Source organism: Lissotriton helveticus, chromosome 10, assembly GCF_964261635.1.
Source record: "Lissotriton helveticus chromosome 10, aLisHel1.1, whole genome shotgun sequence".
Taxonomy (NCBI): domain Eukaryota; kingdom Metazoa; phylum Chordata; class Amphibia; order Caudata; family Salamandridae; genus Lissotriton; species Lissotriton helveticus.
Window position 1 is genome coordinate 767,004,370 of NC_136071.1, and position 25,491 is coordinate 767,029,860.

Genomic DNA, 25,491 nt, shown 5'->3' on the forward strand with positions numbered 1-25,491 from the left:
AATTACTTTATTCGAAGTCCTTTATTGACCAGTTGGCTGTTGGGGGCTATGAATTGTGGAGAGATACTATTGATCTTAAATCTGTTAGGGGTCTAAAATTTGGCAAGTGCAAGGTACTGAGGCTTGGCACCGTTCATGTCTCATCCCAAACCATATGTTGTTTCTGAATGACACTATTTCACAAACCACATGCTTTGGATTGGCTTCTTCTGAAAAATTAAATTCTCCTTCATTGCCTGATTTGGGTGAATTTCCCCATTGGAATAATTATACCAGTGCTCCCCTGAGTGAAATACAGGCACTGTTTAGAAATTCCTCTTTTAATGTTTCCAGCATTAATCCCGAAGGCTGGCTGCTATGGCAAAAAAGTGCAGATTCCTGCCAGCACTGTTTTTTGGGTCTGACCCCTGGCTATAAAGAGGTTAGAACTGATCCCCGTTTTCAAATTCACCATCAGTCACCACCTTTTCTGTAGGCAAATTGTGCCAGAGTTGGCTCAGACATTCATCCTTGGCGTCTGTTAAGTCACACTTGTCCAAACTCACTAACACTGTCGATTTAAATGATTTTGTGAAAGGCCCTGCGGGTGGCAGATCAAAAAGATGGATAAATGCTGCTTACAATGAGGTTTGGAAACTGTCTCAAATTGAAGCTGCTTCTAGGCTTAGATCTATTGATCAGGCCAATTTATAAAAAGTGCTTGCCGTTGTAGATAATAGCATTAACACCCTTTCCTCACAAATTTACACTCCAGACAATATTGTGTCATCTGTGGTTGATATTGTGCAAGAAGATGTTGCAGTATTGTATCATGGGCAAAATCAATTGCTTTCTGTTATGCAGTTTGCCTGGACTTTGCAAACGTTATAAAATGGCCGAGTTCCATGGGATTACATGAACACGAGTTTATTATTTCTGCCTTTCAATTTGACTGTTAAACAGCAATTTATGTCAATGAAAGATGCCACGTTTTCCCTGTTACATATTGAAAAGTTGGAACCTTTGCCTTTTTCTGTAGCAGAAGCAAATTCAGCAGTTTGGTTTATCTATGGGTCAATAACCTTACCATTTTCTCTTTTCAAATTCGAGGCCTGCATGAAACATTATGCTATAGGGAGATTTGAGCCCCTGGGCGGAGCATATCTTCATGAAGTTTGGAATCTCCCATTCACATATAGATGTTTGTGGGATGGTAAAGAAGTTTTTTTAAATGGCAAAGATTGCACCACGACACCAGATCATTCATTAACATGCAGAAATGTTCAATTGCACGGCCATTGTAATGTACTTGCACCAAATTTAGCGTGTGTTCTGAAAGGCTTACTAATGGTAGTTATTTATTATTAAAAAATGAAGATTGTTGTGGGAAGTACGCAGGTATTGCTTATATCGTTACCATCTCCAAGCGTGTAACTTGCTGCAAGAATGTGTTGTTCCCTCCTCCGCATGGCAGGCTTAATGTTTCCATTTGGCCCTCGATTCCGCCCTTGAAAGCAGAGTTCAACAAGATGAGCAGAATAAGAGCTCTTTTGTCCCAGAAGGAAGTTCCCCTTACATCTGCACGTGAGACATTCATCCTTCACGTTGCAAATACTGGTACTGAGGTTAATGCCTTATTAAACACGGACCTGACCCTGCACTTCGGTGCTTTGATCCACACAATCTCAAATGCCTCGTCGACTACTGGCCTGGCACATTTTTTTAAAGTAGTATGCTCTGGCCTTGTAACCTCATTTCAGACTATATTCGGTGTGATCCCTGCATTTTTTCATTCAATTTTTTGAGTGTCTTTGGAGGTTTCCCCTTGCTCCTGGCTTTAGGCGCCGGCATTCTGCTGGTATTTTGTTTATTACAAAATGGATGCACAGTTTGTGCCCCACGACGTCCTTTCCCGGCTGGTCCACCTGCGTAACCGGATGCTAGAATACTATGGAGCGCTGCCTTTGGCGACTCTAAGTGTGCCGTATGGTTTATCCTTCCGGTTCTCTTACTGCACTTGCGTGCAGTCTGTTTTCCATTGCCAGGATTGTGATTTTGAATGGGCCCTGGATTTGTGTCTCTCCAACACGGTGTCTCCTGATCTGGATTTTAATCTACTAATAAGTCCCTTAGTTGCTCATGAAATAGACTGTTCTAGTACTGGGATTATGGCCTGCGCAGCGGCACATGGGGTTCTAGGCAATTGGAACATTTGGACTGCGGCAATGACTTTCTGGATCGCAGTTATCTTGAAATAAGCCTGCGTTGTCCTCTGATGATGCTAAAGGCTCGGGAAATCGAGGAACATGTATGTTCTTTCCCTTTGCTTAATTGGATGGCTGAAATGTTCATGGATGAAAATAACAACTTCTTATTGGAAGTAGTTGCAACATATGGTGCGTACATGTTGTTGGACTGAAGTACAGATTTTTTTGCTTCATAGACACGTGCTGAACTCGTGAATATTTTTGATTTTATGTCTTGATTTTTCCTTACATATTTGAGGTCTTTTTAAACACCATGGTCATGTGTGATTGTTTTCACTGATTTGGGTTTTTGAATTTTACTTACATATTTTCAAGTTTGGCAAAATTTCTGAACTTGGTTCTGTCTCATTCGTACTTGAACTCTGCGTTCTATGAAGTTTGCCCTTAGTTCTGTGTGTTCCCCGAACATGGGGTGGTGTAGTGTGGTTTATGGGCCTCTTTTTTCGTGCATGTTAAGTTGCATCGCTTATTAAGAGTTTAAATGCCATTTTACTTTTTGCTGCTTTTTTGCAAACGACATGCTTAGCTGTTTTGGCAGAGTTAGCTTTCACGAAGGTCTATACATGAGAGAAGGTTTGTATTTCGACATCTATACACATACATTGTGCCCCTAGTCTATACAGTGAGTGCTGAGCCGCGAAGGTTATCATAACGTGCAAGCCTGTTTATCGGAGTGTCCGTGTAACACATTCTAGACACAACAATTTGACAGCTGCTAGCCGAGTAGGAATCTGGCTCCTTTATCATAGCACACTTGCCAGAATTGAACACACTTGGAAGATTCCAGGCATGCAGAAAGACTAACCGATCCTGATGTAATTTACACTTACTGAGCGGACAGGTAAATGGGGTCCCCCTAATAAGCTCAAGAGACCTTCTATAGTTTTATAATACATAGTTCCTGAATAGGGAGGGTGCTTAAACTAGGCGCTTTTATCACCTGTTTGCACTATCATTGTAATTTATTCCTCCTTTTGTATCTTATGGAGTTGTAACCATGCTGACCGTATTATTTTTAATCATATGTATGCTTATGTTGACTCAAATACTGCGCTTGAGATCATGTCGTTAAAATAAATATTTTAACCTTACCGTGTCTCTATTTTAATCCTGTTGTGGACTGGTATGAGCGTATAACAAAAGAGTGTTCTCACTTCCCACCATTCCTGAGATGGTCCTAAGTTGCATGTTCTAGGTTGTCTAATCATTGGTTTCTTTGCTATAGGACTAAGAGCTAATGTGACACCGATTGCTAGTCTGGGTGGGGATTTTGGGTACTAATGTGAGTTTTTGGCACACCTTAATTCACTGAGGTCCTGAGTCTCTGTGCACAGTTCTGTGTCTGAGCAGAATCCCATCCCTGTAACAGAAGCTTGCCATTACTTAAATTGTGTCATCACTCCTTAAACTAAAAAATAAAAATTCTGTCTCTGTATCACCCTTACCCTCAATACACTCTTAGCTCAGTGTACCTAAAAACCAGGTAGAACCAGCAGGTCACATGTTCACACCACAATCTAGAAGGAACATGTTACTTCCAAATGAGATACAGCAGGTGTGGTTTACTCCACAGATTCAAAAGCATATCCATGTCTGTATTACATTTCTTTTTTTAAACAACAACCAATAATGAGACTTCTTCATAAGGCATCCAACAAACAACCTAATTTTATTGACTGTCATGCTTACAGCATCTAATGAAATATATAATTTAAATGTTTTTAAACCTCCATTTTAACTGCTTTCCAGCTCCAGCCTTCTCCTGACTACTATTGCTCCTTCCCTTCAAAATGCTTAGAGCATGGATTGTGGGCCACAGCTATATCTATTGGGCTAAAGAGGTTGCACAAAGGAGAGGTATTGATAGGGACTTGGGTTTTCCAAATGTGCAGATTACTTGGTTTAGCCAGAGAAGGTTAAGGTTTCGTCAGGTGCTGGATTTGGTTAAATCCATTGTGGATTCCTAAGCTCCTCACCTCATGATTGTGCACTGTGGTGGCAATGACCTAGGCACATTGACTGTGGGTATGGCTAGAAATCCTAATGTAAGTAAGTAAGTAAGTAATCTTTATTGCTTGATTAATAAAAATCTTAGCAAGCAGCTGAATAATAAAACACATATAAAATAAATCAGCACTTGATCCGATAAAAATTGCACTGATTTCGTAAAATACAGAGGTATAACGCTTACATATAGTACAAAAGAAAAAATAATAATATATATATTATGTTAGGCGCTCAATGTCTGCTGGGAGACCATCCTCCTTGGAATTCACCTCAGTTCAAATGTCTAAGTGTAAGATCCTTACCCGATTAGTGGTAATTCTAAGATTGATCATTCCCAGTGTGCAGATACTAGTGAATTAACAGCAGCTTGGGTTGCTAGCCAATTTGTAGGGAGGTTGCCAAGGTTACATTTTTTTTACTACGTTCATGAAATGATCAAAGCTGCAGGCTAACCGGACATCGACCCCCTTGAAGCAGGCCTTCACCGTCTGTCTGCATGTTTGTATCTGGTTTTCACTCAGGCGAGGCTTTAGAAGCTGTCTTCATTCTAGATCTAAACTCTTACAAACGCACAGTAGGTGTAGACGTCCTCTTTGGGGCTGTCACATAATCTGCAGTGAGCAGTCGGATGTGTGCGTTTCCACGGCGGTAAGTGCGGTTTTACCGGTAGAATTCCCAGCCTCATTGACCAAAGGCTTTACTTCATACTTCTCAAGAAGCTTATACTTAAATGTGGCTGAGGTGCCCATCTTGAGTAGCTCTGAATCACAAACCAGTAGTGAGCCCTCTTATTTAGGTCTGTTTTATCTTCTTCGAGGGAAATAATCTTTACCGATTTGTTTACCAAGGCCTTAAAACTGTCGTAAGGAAGACTGAATTTCCACAAGTCCTGTAAAGCGAGCAACCTTATTCCTGACTGAAGATAAACCATAGTCGGGCAGTCATTTTTCCTTGTCATCTCTTTCCACAGGTATGAGTTTAGAGAACCAGACTTGGCAGTCTTTATTTTGTACCAGCATTTGGCATACACGCCCTTCCTTGCTATTGTCTGCTTTTGTAGGCCAAGCTCCAGCCTTATTTGTGCTGGAGAGGAGTATTGTGGGAGATTGAATAATATTCTAGCAGCTTTGGAGACAACCTTATCCAGAATTATTTAGTCTTTACCTCTCATTGATTTGCTGCCATACGTAATTGTAGGTAGAAGTTTTGCCCGGAGTACTCCCAGTAGCGATATAAGATTGGGGCCAGTTATGTTGTGCTTGATGTTTTTTAGCATAACAGCCAGAAGGGATAGCCACTTTTTGTGTGTGGTACGTACCCATACTGTCAAAAGTAATTCCCAAATATTTGTAACTTTTGACCGTCTCCAGCTGCCTACCCCCCAGCAGCCATCTGAATTTATTTTTGGTGCTTCGCTGGTTGAATACCATAACTTTTGACTTCTCATGGTTTATGCTTAATCCGTTCTTTTTGGCAGAATCGCTTGTGACATTTATCAAATGCTGTAGGCCAACTGGGGTTCAGCTGATCAGGTCGTCGGCGTATAGTACGTTTAAAAGTGTCAGGCCACCCAAGTTTGGGGCGTGGTGATGGAAATTCTCCAACTCATTTGAGAAGTTGTATTGCTTTGCCCACTTGCGTGATCTAAACTTACGCACACCACTTACAACCACTTACTCACACAGAAACTCCAACACTCCTCTGGAGGTAAAAAATTAGCTTTATTAATATCGTAGGCAAAGACAATAAGTCACTGAAGCTAGTAAATTCTTAGGCACAGAGTGAAAGGCAATAAACAGTGAATACACCACACTATATATATATATATATATATATATATATATATATATATATATATATATATATATATATATATATATGAAACTGTAAATACAGGTATATAAACAGTTAATGTATAAAGCACCTCACCAGATGCGTCTGCACCGGAGACTTCAACATTGCTTGCCAAGCACTGAACACTAAGTCGGGAACCCTGTAGAGACCGGGGCACAGGAAGTAATCTCTCCAGGCACCAAAGTTGTCCCGCGAGTGCGTCCACTCCGAGACTGAGTTCCTGAGCTCCACCCCACAGACACCGCTTTTTAGGTTTCGACTGCAAAAAGCTGCGCAAGCAGCTTTTGCGCAGGAGAAATCTTATGAGAACTGTAGTGTGGCTTTGGGTCGGCCCTCGTCATTCATTGGCTGGCTCCATAAATGGAGCCTAGCCATTGGACGAGGGGCCTGTCCATCAATGCCGGACCAGACACGGGGGCGTTCCCGAGATTCTTTGCCTTTTGCCGACGTCACGCGACGCCGGGAACGCCCCCAGAGTCTGTTCCGGCATTGCCGGCACCTCCCTTGCTGCTCGGGACGGGTCTCCTTATTTGTTCCTAGCTGCCCCTCTCCCGCCTCCCTCGTCCTCTCCCGCCCCCCTCCCGCCGTTCGTGTACTCTCCCGCCTCCCTCGTCCTCTCCCGCCCCCCTCCCGCCGTTCGTGTACTCTCCCGCCCCCCTCGTTCTCTCCCGCCCCCCTCCCGCCGTTCGTGTACTCTCCCGCCCCTCCCGGGTTCAACCACGGCATTAGGAACATCTCCGCCCCCTCCCGTGTTGCTGAGTGTCTTTTTCCTCCGTATACGGGGCCGCGGATGAAACCGTGGAGACTGCCGGCAGGCGGAGGCACCGAGGCCCGAGATGGAGGGCTCGAAAAGTGCCTGGCAGCCATTGGAGTGGAGGAGCACCGCTGCGGGGCGTCGGCCGTTGCTCTGAGACCAGACGTCCTGCGAATCCTGAGACAGCGCTGCTGGGAGGCACGAGAGGCAGGGCAGCTGGGCGTGATAGCTGAGCTGTGTCATGTGGACGAGGAGCGCGGCAATTTCTGCACGAATCCTATAATCTTCTCTCTGAATATTTATGCTCTGTGGCAGCCTCTAAGCTGTCCTTTGCATCTTTATGTTAGGCCCCCCCCCTCTTTCCCCCCACACACACACATCATCCTGGCTTCGCCTCCATGCTTTCAAACGGGGCCAACGTGTCGAAAGCGAAATAAATGTTTGTTTGTGAATGTTTATCAAAGATTAGCATAAATTTGTCCTCATTTGACCACGACCACTCTTCTCTCGCGCCGAGTGAGTATTTTTTGTGCGTGGAGTGGTTACTTTCAAGTACTCATCGTGAAGATCACGGAAAAGCGACTGCTGCCAAAACATGGGGGTGGAAGCGACTGTGAGTAGTGTTTTTACGCCGAGCATCACTGGGAGGATATCATATGCGATTTAAAAAGGGCCATGGCTATGTATGTCTGCATAAAGACGAGCACACCTGTAAAATATGGATTATGTTGTAGCAGTTGTGCATTGATTTATAGCTTGCCCTTCACATGCATTTTCCATTTTTTTGGGCATTACTGACCAGTAGGTTTATTAATTTTGAACTCGCCTTTGAAAAATAATTTTGCATTTGGCAAGATAACTTGTAGCTCTTCTGTAATATAACTTATTAAAATGAACTAATCAGTGTTGAGGTCCGTGTTTAATCACCAGGTCAAGTCTTCACATTTAACCCGGGTTAAATCAGCCTTTCATCCTTCACGAGTCTCAACAACGAATCCTATTGATTAACAGCTATATCTGCCATGCACAGCGCTGTGCAAACTCTATCAAAGTAAATGTAATTACAGAGAGCATCTATGAGGAGCTCAGGGGCATCATATCCGGTCCCTACAACAATCTTTGGCTTGTGTGTTCCACGAGCTCCTGTGCATTGAGTTACTTGAGAAACGTGTGCGTTACACACTGCAGGCATCTGCAAGGCGCTTTGTGTGCACTGCGACCCTTGGATGTTTTTCTGACGTGCACAGTCAACATCATTGTAGCCACTGCTTAAGTCTGGTGCCCACTTATTACAAGTGGATACATATAGTCATATTCCCGTCATGCACCTGACCATGGTCAGTTACACATTTTAGTCAGCCTTGTACCCTTTCCATTAAAAGCTAGGCGAGTTGACTCATATTTCAGCGTGCCAGTGAATGTTTCAAAGACTCTTGGAATCCAGCAGACATTATTTGCATATGCATTTTTTGTGGTAATGATATATTAAACTGGCCTCTATTTTGGTGGTAGATGTAGGTGGCAAACACATTGCAGGGGCGTGTCCTTTCTGTGTACGGGGTTGGCAGTTTCCTTGGGCTGCACGCCATCAGTAATGCTGCTTCCCTACCATATCACATCTGCTCGGCCGCCTCCCAGGAGGAGACATGCAGAGCCGTGCATTCAGCAAAGCCCCATTAGCCCCTGTTTTCTGCACATCTTGTAAAAGGAGCCAGACCTCGGGGGGCTTGGAGGCCTATTCGTCTGAAATGCCCAAGTCAGATGTGAAGGACGGGTTTCAGGAATCCCTTGGCCTTGGGGCACACATTTTTTTGAAAAGGAGGCTTCTTAATTAATATTAAAAAATGCAGGGATTTGGTGTTGCTGAAGAAAGAGTTTTTTAAATCACAGATATAGAACATTTGCCCATCTGTGCATGTTTCCCATGCCTCTTAATATCGTAAATCCAATTATTACATATGAAAGTAATTGTTTCTATCTCGTTGTTTAAAAAAAAAAAAAAAATCTATCTATCCGTACTTCCACTCTTAATTGTAAATGGCCAGGATGTTTGATCAATTTACTGTACTAAAAAAGGTACTGCAGCTATCTAAGCATGCATGCTTGGCTTCAGTGACATTGTTTTGCGGCTTTTTGCGGCGATGTCGGCATAATTGTTGGCAGGTATAAAGCCTCTAAATTAATGTTAGCTTTACGACTAATGCATGTGCCCAGTAGCAGCAACCAACACGGTGCTGAATCTCAACATCGTACTTCTGTCGCTACCAGTTTTGTAAAAAATGAATCATTTTAACTCTGCATTCTGTGAAAGGTGGTTTCTACTAGGATAAGTTTTGGTACTGTCACATGACTGATAAAGCCAATGTTTTACATTTGCCAGTAATTACGCTTAGCATATTGACTTGTAGATTGCAGTACCCTAGTGTATACAAATCCCAGATGAAAATTCCCCAGTTTGTTTACGAACTTTGCCACACAACAGTAATCTATCTATTAGAAACAAAACACTTTGCCACTCTTATTTTCTCCACTCTGATTTTTAGGTCGAGCCTAGACAGCTTGCAAGCGGCGTGTAGCTCTAGGTGTATGTGTGTCTCTAGGTGTGTGTGTGTGGAGCTCTGTGTGTGTGGATCTGAGTGTGTGTGGCTCAGGATGTGTGTGTGTGCGTGTGGCTCTGTGTGTGTATGTCTTTGTGTGGCTCTGGGTGTGTGTATGTGGCTCTAGGTGTGTATGTGTGTGTGGCTCTGTATGTGTGTGTATATGTGTGTGTAACTCTGGGTGTATGTATAACTCTATGTGTGTGACTCTGGGTATGTATGTGTAGCTCTGTGTGTGCATCTGGGTGTGTTTGTAATCAGTGTGTATGTGTGTGGCTCTGGCTATATATGTGTAGCTCAAAGTGTGTATGTGTGTGTGGCTCTGGGGTGGTGTGTGGCTCTGGGGTGGTGAGTGTGTGGCTCTGGGGTGGTGTGTGTGTAGCTCTGGGAGGAGTGTGTGGCTTTGGGGGGGTGTGGCTCTAAGTGTGCATGTGTGACTAGGGAGTGCAGAGTGACTAGGGAGTGCAGAGTGACTAGGGAGTGACTAAGGAGTGACTAAGGAGTGCTAGGAAATGACTAGAGAGTGCTAGGGAGTGCACAATGCTAAGAGGCGCGGAGGGACTAGGGAAGCTAGGGAGTGCACAATGCTAAGAGGTGCGGAGGGACTAGGGAAGCTAGGGAGTGCACAATGCTAAGAGGTGCGGAGGGACTAGGGAAGCTAGGAAGTGCACAGTGCTAGGGAGTGCTATGGAGTTCTAGAGACTCCAGAGATTAAGCTAATAACAATGTAAGTGACAATGCCATTTATTTATCTGTTTTCAAAACCAACACATAAATAAAAATGTTGTCATTAACAATGCCAATAGCTCAAACTTTTCCAAAGGCGAAACCATTGCATTGAAAATGCTTGTTATAGTTTAAATCAACACGTTCGAGAAGTCTCTAGCAGGCGCTCTCGCCCATCTATTCAGAGGTGCTGGCCCCATCTCTGCATCACATCCACCTGCACAGACCTGGCCAGATTCTGTTTGGGTGTGCCGAGGTAAAGGACATTCCTTTCCGTATCTCCGGCCTTGGAGCTTTGCACGGCGCATCCTCCCTCTGTCCTAGAGATAAGCATAGAATGCACTAAAACAAGCTGAAGGTACAACATAACCTCACAAGATACCTCGCACCAGCTTGTACTGGTTTACGTGAAAAACATGTTTATGTTACTGCTGAAGTGTAACTACAGGGCAAGGCAGCACAAAATGGAAGTGTGATGCAACAAAATGGAAGATCAGAGCCCTGCATGGAATCGAGGTCAACATATAATTTAGCACGTTGTCCCAGGTTAGGGGGGAAAGTAAGGCTCGGGTCTAACTCCACTGGGGTAACCAAGGGGGAGGATGTCAAGTGAGAGGCCGAATCCTTAAGTAAAGTTTTCAACGAAGGCTTTATTTTAATGTAACAGCGTCGTTGCCGGCTTGTGATCTGTTCTCGTGTAAACGCTGCTGGGTCAAAGGGCGACTTCCGCTTGCTTCAGTAAGGTCTCTTCGCGGGATTCGTCGCTTCTCCTCTCCGGCTCCGGGGCCTGTGGCCGTATCAGATCAAAGCTCGAGACCATACAGGTCGGAGGGGCCGGGGGTGAGGGAAACCGGTGAACAGTGCAGTATATACACTCAGTGAGGGAAGTGCTCGTGTAGGGAGGAGGTTTAGGTGTTGGAGCTTTACACGGGGCTGTCCAATCACTCAGGAGGCTGGACCCTGCGTCCCACCCAGCCCGCCACTCGGCCCCGTACCTGTTGGAGCCACGCCCCTCCCGTGGGAGCGTGGCGGGGCGAAGCGTGGAAACGTTGGCCTCCTGGCTTCAGGTCCGCTGCTCCTTCTCCGCTCTCCGTCACTTCTCTCGTTTCTCCTTCTCCCGTCTTCTCTCCGCAATCAGCACTCCAAACTCCTTGCTCCACCTGGGAAAGGCCGTCCGCTGCTTCCGGGGCTGGTCTCTCTTTTGACGTCCTGCCGTGGCTGTAGATGGGAGGGGCCATGTCGTCCCTTGCCTCGTAGTTAAAGGGGCCACATCTCATTGTCTCTCTCGGCCAGTTCGATTCCGGCTCCTCGTTCCAAGAGGGGTCAGGCGGCTGTTGGAAAGTAAAGGAAGTGGGTAATAGGGGGGTGGCGGACCACCAGTCAGTGTTCTCTTCCTCTCCTGGACCACTCGCCCCGTCACATACCTCCCCCCCTGGCTTCTCCCGATCGGGGAGAGGAAACACTCAGGAGAGAAAGTCCGCATTCCCGTTATCTCTTCCCTTTCGGTGCATTACAGAAAAGGAGTATGGTTGCAGCAAGAGGAACCATCGTAGTACCCTAGGATTGTTACTACTGTTTTGGTGCATCCACTTCAGGGGGGCGTGGTCGGTATGGAGGATGAATGGTTTCCCCTCTAAGTAATATCGTAACTTCTCTATGGCCCATTTAATTGCTAGACCCTCCCTCTCAATGGTGGAATACCTGCCTTCTCGGGGGAAAAGCTTCCTGCTGATATATAACACAGGATGTTCCTGCCCATCTGCACCTGTCTGGGACAAGAAAGCCCCTATTCCCACGTTGGAGGCATCTGTGGCAAGTATGATGGGTTTGCAAAAGTCCGGGGACACTAGCACAGGGGCCAAGGTCATGGTCTGTTTCAGGAGGTGAAAAGCCCTTAGGCCCTCCGGGGAGGGGTGCATTATATCCCTGGTTTTGGTCTCTTTGCGCAAGAGGTCGGTCAGGGGGGCGGCCACCTCTGCGAACCTGGCAATGAAGCGGCAGTAGTAGCCTATTAGGCCTAGGAAGGCTCTCAGGTCCCTTTTATTGTTTGGGAAGGGTACATTGGCTATGGCTTTAACCTTCTCGCTTTGGGGAGTGATGGTTCCATCCCCCAAGACGTACCCCAGATAATTGACACTGGTAAATGCCGCTCTGGATTTTTTTGAGTTAATGTGTAACCCCGCTCGACGGAGTGCAGTTAGAATGGTTTGAAGATGGCTCATGTGTTCATCCCAATCCCGGCTGTAGATCACTATGTCATCCAAATATGCCGAGCTGAATGAAGAGTAGGGCTGCAATACATTGTTCATGAGTCTCTGGAATGTCGCTGGTGCCCCATGGAGGCCAAAGGGGAGGACTGTGAACTCGTATAGTCCGTTATCTGTTACGAAGGCTGTTTTCTTCCGATCCTCCTCACGAAGAGGCACCTGTCAGTACCCCTTCGTGAGGTCAATGGTCGTGATATACTGAGCATCACCTATTTTTTCAATTAATTCGTCAACCCTCGGAATAGGGTATGTGTCAAAATTAGATATTGTGTTTAAGGCCCTAAAATCCTTACAAAAGCGTTTGGATCCGTCGGGTTTCGGTATCATCACGATGGGTGATGACCAGGGACTCGTGGAGGGTCGTATCACTCCCAATTTGAGCATTTCGTGCACTTCTTTCTGTACGGCCTCACGTCGGGCCGCGGGGATCCGATAGGGTCTTTGTTTCACTATCTTCCCTGGCAGGGTTTCGATATGGTGTTCTACGAGGTCCATTCTCCCGGGTAGGTCCGAAAAGACGTCCGAAAATGGCCTCAGGACTTTTTGTAAACTCTTCTTCATCGGCACCGTGAGATTCGGGTTTACCACAAGTTGATCCAACGTGGAGGTGTTCGTTTGGGAGGATGCTACAATCCAATGGTTCCCCTGGGGTACAGGCTCCAGCCATTCCTTCAACAGATTAATGTGGTAGGTCTGGGTCTTCTTGGACGAGAGACGCAGTCGGTAGGTCGTCTCTCCTATTGTTTCGATGACCTGAAAGGGCCCCTACCACTCATTTTTGGACTTGCTGCTTAATGAGGGCAACAGTACTAGAGCCCATTTTCCTACTTCTATTTTTCTTAGCCTCTTGCCTTTGTCATAGTTTCTTTTATATTTTTCCTGGTGGTGTTCCAGACTGGTGTGGGCCAGGTTCCGTAATTTGCCCAGCCGGGTTCGGAGTTGGGTGGTATATTCCAACATGTTCTTTTGTTCTTGAGCCTCCTCTGTTTCCCACAGGTCCTTGGTCATTTCGAGGAGGAACCTGGGGAGGAGCCCGTACAACAGCTCGAAGGACGAACAGCCCAAGCTACTTTGTTTCTGTGCTCTCAAAACATACAGGGCCAAAGGCAGAAGCCTGTCCCAGTTCGTGCCTTCGGAGGATAACATTTTCTTCAAGGTGGACTTGAGGGATTGGTTATATCTTTCGACGAGGCCATCGGTCTGAGGGTGGTATACCGAGGTCTCCAGATGTTTTGTCCCCAGGGTTTTACACACTTCTTTCATGAGCTTGGACGTGAAGGGGGTACCCTGATCTGTCAAGACCTCTTTGGGAAAACCCACGCGGGCGAACAGCTCCACAAACTTCTCTGCAATCACCGACGTGGTGGTGGTCTTCAGTGGAAAGGCCTCCACGAACCTAGTGGCATAATCCACGAGGACCAGTGCGTATAGATGGCCTTTTGTGGATCTGGGCAATGGCCCGATGATGTCCATGCCCACTCGGTCGAAGGGAACACCGATGATAGGCATGGGTTGCAGAGGCGCGGCACTGGGACGATGTGTATTCCTCCTTTGGCATACGTCGCACTTGGCACAATAATCCTGTACATCTCAGTAAATACCCGGCCAGAAGAAGTGTCTGAGGATGCTCTCGGTGGTCTTTTCTTTTCCCGCATGGCCCGCCGTTAGATGGGTGTGTGCAAAGAAGAGCACTTGTTCCCGGAATGAGACTAGCACTAACAACTGACAACTGCTACTCTCCGTGGCCTGTCTGTACAGCAGGTCGTTTTTGGTCAGGAATCGGGGATACGTCTGGGTAGATGTTCCTTGACTGTGGTGAGCGCTTTCCCATGTGTTGTACCGTGTTCTGTCCTCTGCCTGTGCGAAACGGAAGCTCCTATCTATTGCCCAGGGCTCTGGGGTTATGAATGCTTGGAAGGGTCCCTCCTCCCTGGATGTGGGGACTGTGAGCTTCTCCCTAAAGAGGGATAGGAACTCAGGATTGTCAATTCCTAAGATCATATCTTCCGGAAGGGTATCTACCACTCCTACCCTGACAGTACACGGAGCCCTATCCGGTAGCACTATTGTTATTGAAGCCAGTGGCTAAGGCTTCACGTCTCCGTGTACGCAGCATATGTGTACCTCTGACTTCTGTACATATTGGTCGGGAAGGACAAAGCGCTCCTGTATCACGGACTGTCTGCACCCCGAGCCCAGGAGGGCCCTCACACTAAAACCATTCATCCTCATACTCACGTAAAATGATGTGCCCAGTTCGGCCGAATACATAACAGTCTTAGGGAGGTATCCGACCTCCATCGGCTCCTCAGGGGATCTCTTACGGGGACACATCCTCGCGATGTGGCCCCATTCCCCACAGTCATAACATTGGGGCCCTTTGAACATGGGGGACATCATTCCTGATGGTCGGGGTCTTGGTGCTTCTACCCCTGGTCTGGGTTTTTTCTCTACTTTAAAGGGTGGAAGAGGTTTACTGGTCTTCTCGTTTTCCCCACCGCTGATTCTAGGCTGTGCTCTGGCATAGTGTGCAGCCATTTCAATGGCCTGGTCGACGTCCAACCCGGCGTGTTGGCGCAGCCATCTTTGGGTTGCATACGGCGGGGCATCCATGAACTGTTCCAAGTATATGTTATTGATGATTTCCTCTTTACTACATACTTCAGGTCTTAACCATTTGTTGGCGGCCATTAGCAACCTAAAGAATAAGGTCTTGGGATTCTCTCCAGGTAGGCCTCTTTCTTTCCTGAATTTTACAAGGTAGGCTTCTTGATCCAGGCCCAGGTGGTCCAATATTACTTCCTTCACTACAGCGTACGGGGTGTTTCCCAGGGGATTAGCGGCCTGGTAGGCGGATTGTGCCTCCTCTGTCAGGAGGGGGGCGAGAAAGAAGGGCCACTTATCCTCGGGCCACCCTAATTCCCGGGCGGCCCTTTCAAAATTCAGTAGGAAGGCATCAGGGTCGTCACCCTGTATGTATTTTTGTAGCCGGGCTTCGCCAGCTGGGATCGGGGCAGGAGGCGGCACATTCTTCAGGCCTTCTATGTGGGCAGTGATCGAGGTTTTAAACAGTTCCCTGTCCGCTTGAGCCGAGGACATCTGTCTTTCCATTGCCCACTTGAGTTTTTGCTGGCCTTTAATGAGGTGCTCAATGAGGGTGTCCATCTTGTTGCTACAGAGGGGGGATGTTGCTGATCCCACTTCTGACACCACTTGTCCCAGGTTAGGGGGAAAGTAAGGCTCGGTTCTAACTCCACTGGGGTAACCAAGGGGGAGGATGTCAAGTGAGAGGCCGAATCCTTAAGTAAAGTTTTCAACGAAGGCTTTATTTTAATGTAACAGCGTCGTTGCCGACTTGTGATCCGTTCTCGTGCAAACGCTGCTGGGTCAAAGGGCGACTTCCGCGATGAATCCAGCTTGCTTCAGTAAGGTCTCTTCGCGGGATTCGTCGCTTCTCCTCTCCGGCTCCGGGGCGTGTGGAAAGAGGGAGAGAGAGACCGTATCAGATCAAAGCTCGAGATCATACAGGTCGGAGGGGCCGGGGGTGAGGGAAACCGGTGAACAGTGCAGTACACTCAGTGAGGGAAGTGCTCGTGTAGGGAGGAGGTTTAGGTGTTGGAGCTTTACACGGGGCTGTCCAATCACTCAGGAGGCTGGACCCTGCGTCCCACCCAGCCCGCCACTCGGCCCCGTACCTATTGGAGCCACGCCCCTCCCGTGGGAGCGTGGCGGGGCAAAGCGTGGAAACGTTGGCCTCCTGGCTTCAGGTCCGCTGCTCCTTCTCCGCTCTCCGTCACTTCTCTAGTTCCTCCTTCTCCCGTCTTCTCTCCGCAATCAGCACTCCAAACTCCTTGCTCCACCTGGGAAACGCCGTCCGCTGCTTCCGGGGCTGGTCTCTCTTTTGATGTCCCGCCGTGGCTGTAGATGGGAGGGGCCATGTCGTCCCTTGCCTCGTAGTTAAAGGGGCCACATCTCATTGCCTCGCTCAGCCAGTTCTATTCCGGCTCCTCGTTTCAAGAGGGGTCAGGTGGCTGTTGGAAAGTAAAGGAAGTGGGTAATAGGGGGGTGGCGGACCACCAGTCAGTGTTCTCTTCCTCTCCTGGACCACTCGCCCCGTCACACACGTGTAAAATGGCAAACGCAGTACAGAAGTCTGACACAAAAAGGTTAAACAAGGTTGGAACAAGAACACAGCCCTGTTTTAACCCTGTGGTAGTTGGAATCCTTCTCGACAGACTGTCGCCGGACCCCAGCTTAATTTGGACCCATGTCTTGGAGTGGAGTAAGATTAGCTGATTCAGAAGGGTTGGGGCTATTTTCCACCCACCTAGCTTAGCCTACAATTTCCCTCTGTTGACGCTATCAAAAGCAGCTTCATAGTCGATGAAACAGACAAATAGTGGTTTATTGATTGCTTTTGTGACATCTATTAAAAGTGAAAGGGCAAGAACGTTTGCAGTTGTCCCCAGGTTTTTTAAATACCTGTTTGATTGATTGGGATTAGGTTGTTTTCCCTGCCCACTCGATTAGTTCAACCAGTAGTAGGCCGGCGTAATATTTGGCCTCAATGTCGATTAGTGCTATGAGTCTATAGTTTTTTGGTTCGTTCTTGCTACCTTTCTTGTGGTTAGGTGAGATGATTGATCCTTTCCAAGAATCTGGGATTCTTCCGGTTTCCAAAATATTGTCAAAGAGTGGTTGAATCTTGCTTGTATACAATTGGAGGAAGCCCGTTAGGCCCAGGTGTGCCTTCGTTTCGACTTTTTTGCAATTCTATCCAGAATCGTTTTAATTTAAAAGAACGGTACGACCTTGATGTTTTAGGGAGTGCCACTCTGGCATGCCACTATGTCTTGTGTGTTTTCACCACCTTCCATATTAAAATGACTCTAAGTATTTTACCCAGGCATCCTCCGTTATATGTGAGTTCATTCCTGGTGCCGTTGAATTCTCTATTTTCTTGACTGTCTGCCAAAACCTGGGGCTGTTCTTTGATTTTGCGTCATGTAACAGTTTTTCCCATGTTGTTTCAGCAGTTTCCTTTTTTGCTAGCCTGATAATTTTATTTTGTTCGGGCCCTGAGCTTCCTTAATTTCGGCTGTGTGTTGTAGACGGGGCAATTTTGACCGAGCTTACGCGTTGCTCTGTTTATTTTGCCCCTTATTTGTTGTAACTCGGCGTGATGGATTGCCGATAGATGAATTCCTTTTTTGTTTACTGGCCTACTCACTGGTTTTTGCTCTAATTTGTTGAATTCGCTTTTGGGCTAGATGGGCCAAAGCTTTCAGTAAAGCTTTCCCAGGCTGTTAGGATGTTATCATATAATAGTTTGTTATCCTCCTACTGTTTTTTGACTATGCCAAGAGTTTTACTGGGTGACACATATTACATTTTATTCTCCTGTGGTTATATGTGGCGTTTGTACATAAGTCAGCAGTTGAGTAAGTGAGCGCTGTTCCTTGCATGGCAAGTGTGAACTCTTGCGGTTGATGATCAGTAGATTCTTGTATGCTGATCCTGAAATCTTTTATCAAATGGTAAAGTGGTAAGGATGAAAAATTATAGTCTATTGCTGTGTAAACAAGTGCATTGTGGAAAGTTGCAGCTTGGGGGCGATCCCCCGTTTAGAGCTACCAAGGATAAGCTTTCTAGATCCTTCAACAGTTCTTTAGAAATTTTTGTTGGCTTACCCCACTTACACTTATCCTGAAGCGTGATCCCCCATGCTGTATGTTGGTCTTCTGCCGGCCTGTCTTTAAGTTGCCACTCCCCATAAGGAACATATTAAAATTGCCTGAGATTATATAGTTCGAAGTTGCATTCTCAGTAATTAGTTTGATTAGTTCTGTAACCAGTTGTTTTGCACTGTTTCTTTTGTTCCGGGGGTGTAGATAGGTGTTAACAAAAATGAACTGCTGTTTATCTTTAGGACCACCTACGTCCAGCTGAATTGTTTTTATCTCATTTGTTGGGGTGCTTTTGCTTGTTAGTTCCTTAACCGTCCTTATGGTTTTATCGAGGTGTAAGTCGTGAGGCCTCCTTTGAAATAGCAGAAGTTTGAATTTGTAGTTGCGGGTAGATGATATGATTTGTAACCTAGTAGGTGAAGTGGATCTGCCAACCACGTTTCTTGAAGCAGAATCAGGTCAAATTGTTGAAGATACGCCAGCAAAGCGTTGTCCGTTGTTTTTGTTCCAAAGCCGTTTATGTTCCAGGAGCAGAATTTTAGATTCGAAGTATTTGCTTCCTGTTCTAGTTCCAGTCAAGGGGACTCCCTTTTTGTGTTTATGGTTTTTGCCATGCAAGACCAATCCTGTAGTGTGTCGTTTTTTTCCTTGACCCTGGATGTCCCGATTGATGGAACTATTTCTCTCCGAAGTCTCTGCAGGGGTACTGTGTGCCCCCTTGAGCATGGAGTTAACAGGCCCATTGCTTCTCCTTCTGCTTGGTCTGCTATTTTTGGGCTCTTGATGGTGGTGGAGTAGTGGATCTGGGTACCCGACTGCTTGATGGAGATGCAGTTGGATCCCCCAGGTTTCTAGTTGATGCTTTTCCTTGAAGATGTTATCCACTATTTCTCCAGTTGCCCAAACTATCTTGGTTGCCTCTTTCTCTGAAAGAAGTTTAAAAGTTTCAAATTCTACTGATTCCAGATCTTATGAACTGATCCCTGCCAGACTGCTAATAACAGTTAGTATTCGAAGAATATTGCCTCTGTTTACGGTATCGCCTCCTCCTTTGGATTTGTATTGAACAGAACTGCATTGGGGGGTCTCACTTTGGAACGCATTCTGGGGGGATCCACTGCATATGGATTTCCCATTTCTCCCTGCACTTCTGGGTATCGCATTTTGTTGTTCTACCCTTTCTGCGATGTCTGGGCTTCGCTCTTTTTCCATGCACCGCCCGCTGACGCTTTGCTGTTGCACTAGCCTCGTTCTATTCGCTGTTTCCACTTCTAGCTTGGCATCCCTTGATGTTAGTTGTTCGGTATGTGCTATTAAGGATGTTGTGTTTTGTTGTTTTGCCCTCTCTGTGGGGTCCGGGGTTTGCTCTTATTCTGTGCACCATCCACGGGTGCTTCGCTGTTCCGCTGGCCTTGTTCTATTTGCTTTTTCCATGTTTGATTTGGCATTCCTTATTTTTAATTGATCAGTGTGTCCCATTGCAACTACTGTTAACGCAGGGGCAGCTTCACTTAATGCTTTAGTTTCCAGCTGATTTTCTGTCTGCTCGTTTGAATTAGTGAGTCCGAGGGAGTTATGCTTGCTTATGTTCGCCTCTCCTACTTGTTCCTTCCCTGATGAGCAGGGGGCGTTGATGGCATTTGACTCAAACTGCGCTTGAGCTCTCCAAGCTCTCCAAGTTCTCCAGCTGGATAAACAGGGTATGGTTGTAGTTATGGTTTGTAGTTTGTGGTTTGGTGGAGACTTTTTTGGCGTGAAACATGGAGCCAGCTGAGCCGCGAGGGGGAGTGGGAGGAGCGGCGAGCCCCTACAAGTTTTCCTTGCTTAGGCCTGCCCCGGGGCTTCGGCCTCTCACCTCCACTCAACCTCCTAGCCTCTCTCTAGTCTCTCTCTCGTTTTCTTTCTATGGCGCTACGCCCACACTCCCGGTCACTCTTCTGTGGCTCTGCGCCTGCATCTTCTTGTTTGTCTCCTGCTCCCGATGCCTGCTACTGCCTCCACTGCTGGTTAGTGTCACTGTTAGCGCACTGCAGCTGACGTGTAGGCATGCTCCCGACGGGGAGCTCTTCACAGGGCTCAGCAGCCTGTGCACAGGGCCACTCTCCACTCTCCCTGAGCCCCTTAGACCCACGGCTCACCACCAGTGGGAGTGCCGCGGGAGCCGCTCTGAGCCACTCCGGACCGTCGAACAGTGCGGCGGCGACGCAGCAGTTTTCACGGCTGGAAGAGGGCTGATGGGTGGACGGGAGCGAGCGAGTGAGCAAAAGCGGTGGGGACAGCAGTGATTAATCCTGCTCAAGCTCCGGCCCGATCCCCCGAGTTTCATGCGCTGTTCCCCAGGCTCTGTCTCCGACTCCTCCTCTTTCCAGCAACTTCCGGCTCCGTCACCAAGCAATGAAAGAAACCTTTGTAGAACTGATGTCGCTTTTCCCCCCACACTGTCTTGGTGTACTCGAATATATGCCAAAGACAGAAATGGAAGTGGTCACATCAATTTTGTACACAGATTAACAAAGCCAGGAAACATGTTATTAAAACTGTTTCTGCATTCCTCAGAGACTATTGTATGGTTTGTATCGATAACAACATTCTGCTTTTTGACATGCCTGGAATTTAGAGAAATGATGGAGTCCACTTTACAGATGAAGGCATCAAGGTGTTTCTAAGTAACCTAAAACTCTGCATCCAGTCTGAAGTATAGCAGTCATCCGCAGACAACCAACACAACAGCTTGTGTCAGAACCATCCTAGTACCCGAAATATTGGGAAGTTTTTTTCTAAAGGTTTTTTTTTCTTTCGTTTTTGGGAATCTTCGCGACAATGTCGCTTTCCCCACGGACATGCTGTGAAAACGGAAAACAAAAGCAGGCATTCAATGACCACCAACACATCCAAAAATAATATGTAAAAAAATCCATTCTGAATATTGCACTACACATATTACTATATACATACTTCTTTCAAAGCATGTTTAAACTCCTATCTTTGTACTTTATAATCCATCTTTCAGATCTATTTTCCATTTTCGCAGTTATTCAGGATGTCACGATGACGTTAACCGCATGTGTCTTTTCCATAAAGTCTAAAACACATATATCCACACACACTACAGTATTTTACACACTAGGGGTTTCTTACACTATTCTCTAAAGTTATTTTTTTCTAGACAGTTTCTATAAAACCATCTCTAAAACCTACTTTATCTTTTCACGGTGACTCTGGAGACCGCAATGACATCGGTAATCGTGATCCCCGCGGACATGTCACGAAAATCGAAAACAAAAGCAGACATTCAATGACCTCCAACACATCTAAAAATAATATGTAAAAGAATCCATTCTGAACATTGCCCTACACATATTACTACATACATACTTCTTACAAAGCATGTTTAAACTCATATTTTCTATCAAGTTTCTTTAAAACCATATTTCAGACCTATTTTACGTGTTCTCAGTTATTCGGGACATTGCGATGACGGCGTTAACCGCGACGATCATGCCTTTTCCATAAAGTGAAAACTCATATATGCACACATATTACAGTATTTTACACACTAGGGGTTTATTGCTTTACACTTCAAAGTCATGTTTTTCTAGTGTATTTCTAGGACAACCATTTCTAAAACCTATTTTCCGTTTTCACGGTGAGGCCAGAGATCGCAGTGACGTTGGTCATCACGATCCCTGCGGTTATGTCGCGAAAGTAGAAAGCTAAACCAGGAATTCAATAGCCACCACCACATTAAAACATTATAACAATATAATTAATTCTAACCATCACAATAGATAACTCACTACTTAAACAACTCTATAAAACATTTATCAAAATCTCAATATCTCTATAACAATGTGTATTAATGATTCACTGATGTATTTTTTTATATTTCCACCAATATTCACGATGACGTTGATAGTCGTGATGTCCCGCCGATGATACATGGGCCAGAAACCGGTCCTCGGAAGCTTGTTTCCGGTCCAGGGAAGGCATGGCTTGGCAGTTCGGGCTGGACTGTTCCCATGAGGCACAGGGTCAGACTGATTTGCATATAGCCATGTCTGAACTGGGGTGGCAGAGTGGGCTAAAGAACGGTGATGAATTAAACCCAGATCTCTTGACTGGGTGTGAGTGTTTGATTGGTTCAGATGCTCCGTCCATCACCACCCCCTTTTGTACCGCTTTTGGCCGCCATAAGTGTGGCAGGGTATGCTCAGACGTGAGTCCCTTGCTCACTTTGCCACTGGATTCAAGAAAGCCGGGCTGAAGACGGCTGTAATGCCAGAAACCGGTCCTCGGAAGCTTGTTTCCGGTCCAGGGAAGGCATGGCTTGGCAGTTCGGGCTGGACTGTTCCCATGAGGCACAGGGTCAGACTGATATGCATATAGCCATGTCTGAACTGGGGTGGCAGAGTGGGCTAAAGAACGGTGATGGATTAAACCCAGATCTCTTGACTGGGTGTGAGTGTTTGATTGGTTCAGATGCTCCGTCCATCACCACCCCCTTTTGTACCGCTTTTGGCTGCCATAAGTGTGACAGGGTATGCTCAGACGTGAGTCCCTTGCTCACTTTGCCACTGGATTCAAGCAAGCCGGGCTGAAGACGGCTGTAATGCCAGAAACCAGTCCTCGGAAGCTTGTTTCCGGTTCAGGGAAGGCATGGCTTGGCAGTTCGGGCTGGACTGTTCCCATGAGGCACAGGGTCAGACTGATTTGCATATAGCCATGTCTGAACTGGGGTGGCAGAGTGGGCTAAAGAACGGTGATGGATTAAACCCAGATCTCTTGACTGGGTGTGAGTGTTTGATTGGTTCAGATGCTCCGTCCATCACCACCCCCTTTTGTACCGCTTTTGGCCGCCATAAGTGTGGCAGGGTATGCTCAGACGTGAGTCCCTTGCTCACTTTGCCACTGGATTCAAGCAAGCCGGGCTGAAGACGGCTGTAATGCCAGAAACCGGTCCTCGGAAGCTTGTTTCCGGTCCAGGGAAAGCATGGCTTGACAGTTCGGGCTGGACTGTTCCCATGAGGCACAGGGTCAGACTGATTTGCATATAGCCATGTCTGAACTGGGGTGGCAGAGTGGGCTAAAGAACGGTGATGGATTAAACCCAGATCTCTTGACTGGGTGTGAGTGTTTGATTGGTTCAGATGCTCTGTCCATCACCACCCCCTTTTGTAACGATACATGGGAGGCAGCACTGGTGGTTGCGGCGTCGTCGCGAATAACGCACACAATAAAAACAATTAATTTTGCACACAAAACTTGTGTCACTAACAGCCCCATTCCTCAAACATGGGTTTAGAGTACCTCTACTCTGACCCCTTATGTTAGCTTTTTCAGAAATGTTCAGCCTCGGAAATCGTTTTCGAGCAAACAAATGGCAGCCACATCTTTCTGTTCAGGTTCCGTCAAGCCAATCATTAAAACTTAAATTTCACAACAACTACTGAATGGATTTACACCAAATAGGTAATAGGCACTTCCTTGAACCAACATCTACCTCCCTGCCAAATTTGGTATCAATTTGTTTAGCGGTTTGGGCTGTAGCTGTGGCAAAAGGTTCCTATGGGAATTAACATTACAAATGCACCCTTATTTCGTGCCCCAGTTCTCAGTCCCCAACTTTCCAGGACTGACCCTGACACTTTTGGGGGAAAATGTCATGAAGATTGGTCAAACGGCGCCAAAGTTATAGGCAAGTCAAAAAATGTTTTTGCGATGGAAACTAGGTCCTAAATATAACTACCTACTGGAGACTGGCAGTAGGTCATACATACACATGCCTTCATCACATGACAGCATCATCCAGTTTGATAGATTATTTAAAGTAACCGTGCATACCAGCCAATTGCTGGAAATGGAAAAAATATATATTTATACATGCATGTATACAGAAATGTTCCACCTATTGACAATATAAAATACTTGCTCAAATGCACAATATAAACCATAAAATACTGTTATATAACCAAAGAAATGCATACAATACATATTGCCAATTATGGTATTTTGGGTGTGTAATCCAGGTTAGTACTTTTTTCATGTATCTGAAAAAAACTTTGATTAAGTGCTTAAAAATCATTAATATACAAGCTTTCCAATCCATACTACATTGGCTGATTACAAACTTCTAAAGTGTAATTTCTACTTAGTGTTCTAAATTAATTCTAAAAGTGCTAAAACAAGTACAGTTCTAGTGCTAAAAAAGAAAATTATACACGTATATATCTTGTATTGCCAGAAGCATTCACTTATGACCTAATATCTTTTTATGGTTTCTATGATGCCCTGGCAATATATATAAAGTGCAAACTTAGCAAGTGCAAACCAGGCAAATACGCATGGGGCAAGACAGTGCAGTATTCATAATACCAATTTTGAAGCAGTTGATTCCCACAGTTGTAAACATAAACATATAAATATGCAAATAAATACATATAGATATCAGTATAAATACAACTCAATTGCCTAAAAACTTGATAAAATTCTTCACACATCTCTCTAAATTTGTCAACAATTGATCTAAAATTTTTAATGAACCATATGAACATCAGATCGGACATTAGCCAGTTATGTACACTGATTCTAGAAGTGTATATTTGTTTAAAGACAAAATCCACACACAAAATGTTATATATAAAAAATGATTTAAAACCATCTATACACTACATTTTAAGTAGATTGCAACATGTGGAGCATAGAATATAAAATTAGAATCCCTGCATATTTAGAATTCAAGTGGAGAGTGGAGAGATTGTACAAATATGTGTACAGCTCCTCACTCGTCTTGAGGCCCCCAGGATGTTTCGTATCCATCTCTAATATATAGTGAGTCTCAAGGTACCTCAGTTTACGTATATATGTAACAGGGATCAAGGCGGTTATCCGCTGAAACGTGTTGGGCAACTTTCTGAAATCCGATGCACATGGAATAAACCTGGATGTTTTCAACCAAACCGCCTGCTGTGCGTGACTCGTCTTTGGGAGGACTGCATTCGCGCCACTTTGTGGCGTTTGGTGAAACTTGATATGATACAGGGCATCTCCGACCCTGGATTGCACCGTTGCTTGAAGAGTCCCGGCATTTTGGGGATTGTGCGTGTGTGTGTGTATATATATATATATATATATATATATATATATATATATCCAATTACCACTCCTGGTTCATAGGCTCACCATACAACGAGAAACGGACACTTGGAATTCAAATCACTGCAGGCAGAAATAATTCTTAAATATTTATTTGTATTTTTCTTCCATCAGCGCAAAAACGACGGGCGAGATGACGCGTTTCGACCAACAACGTGGCCTTGCTCACATAAATGCGAAGCTGGACTGACCAAATTATAT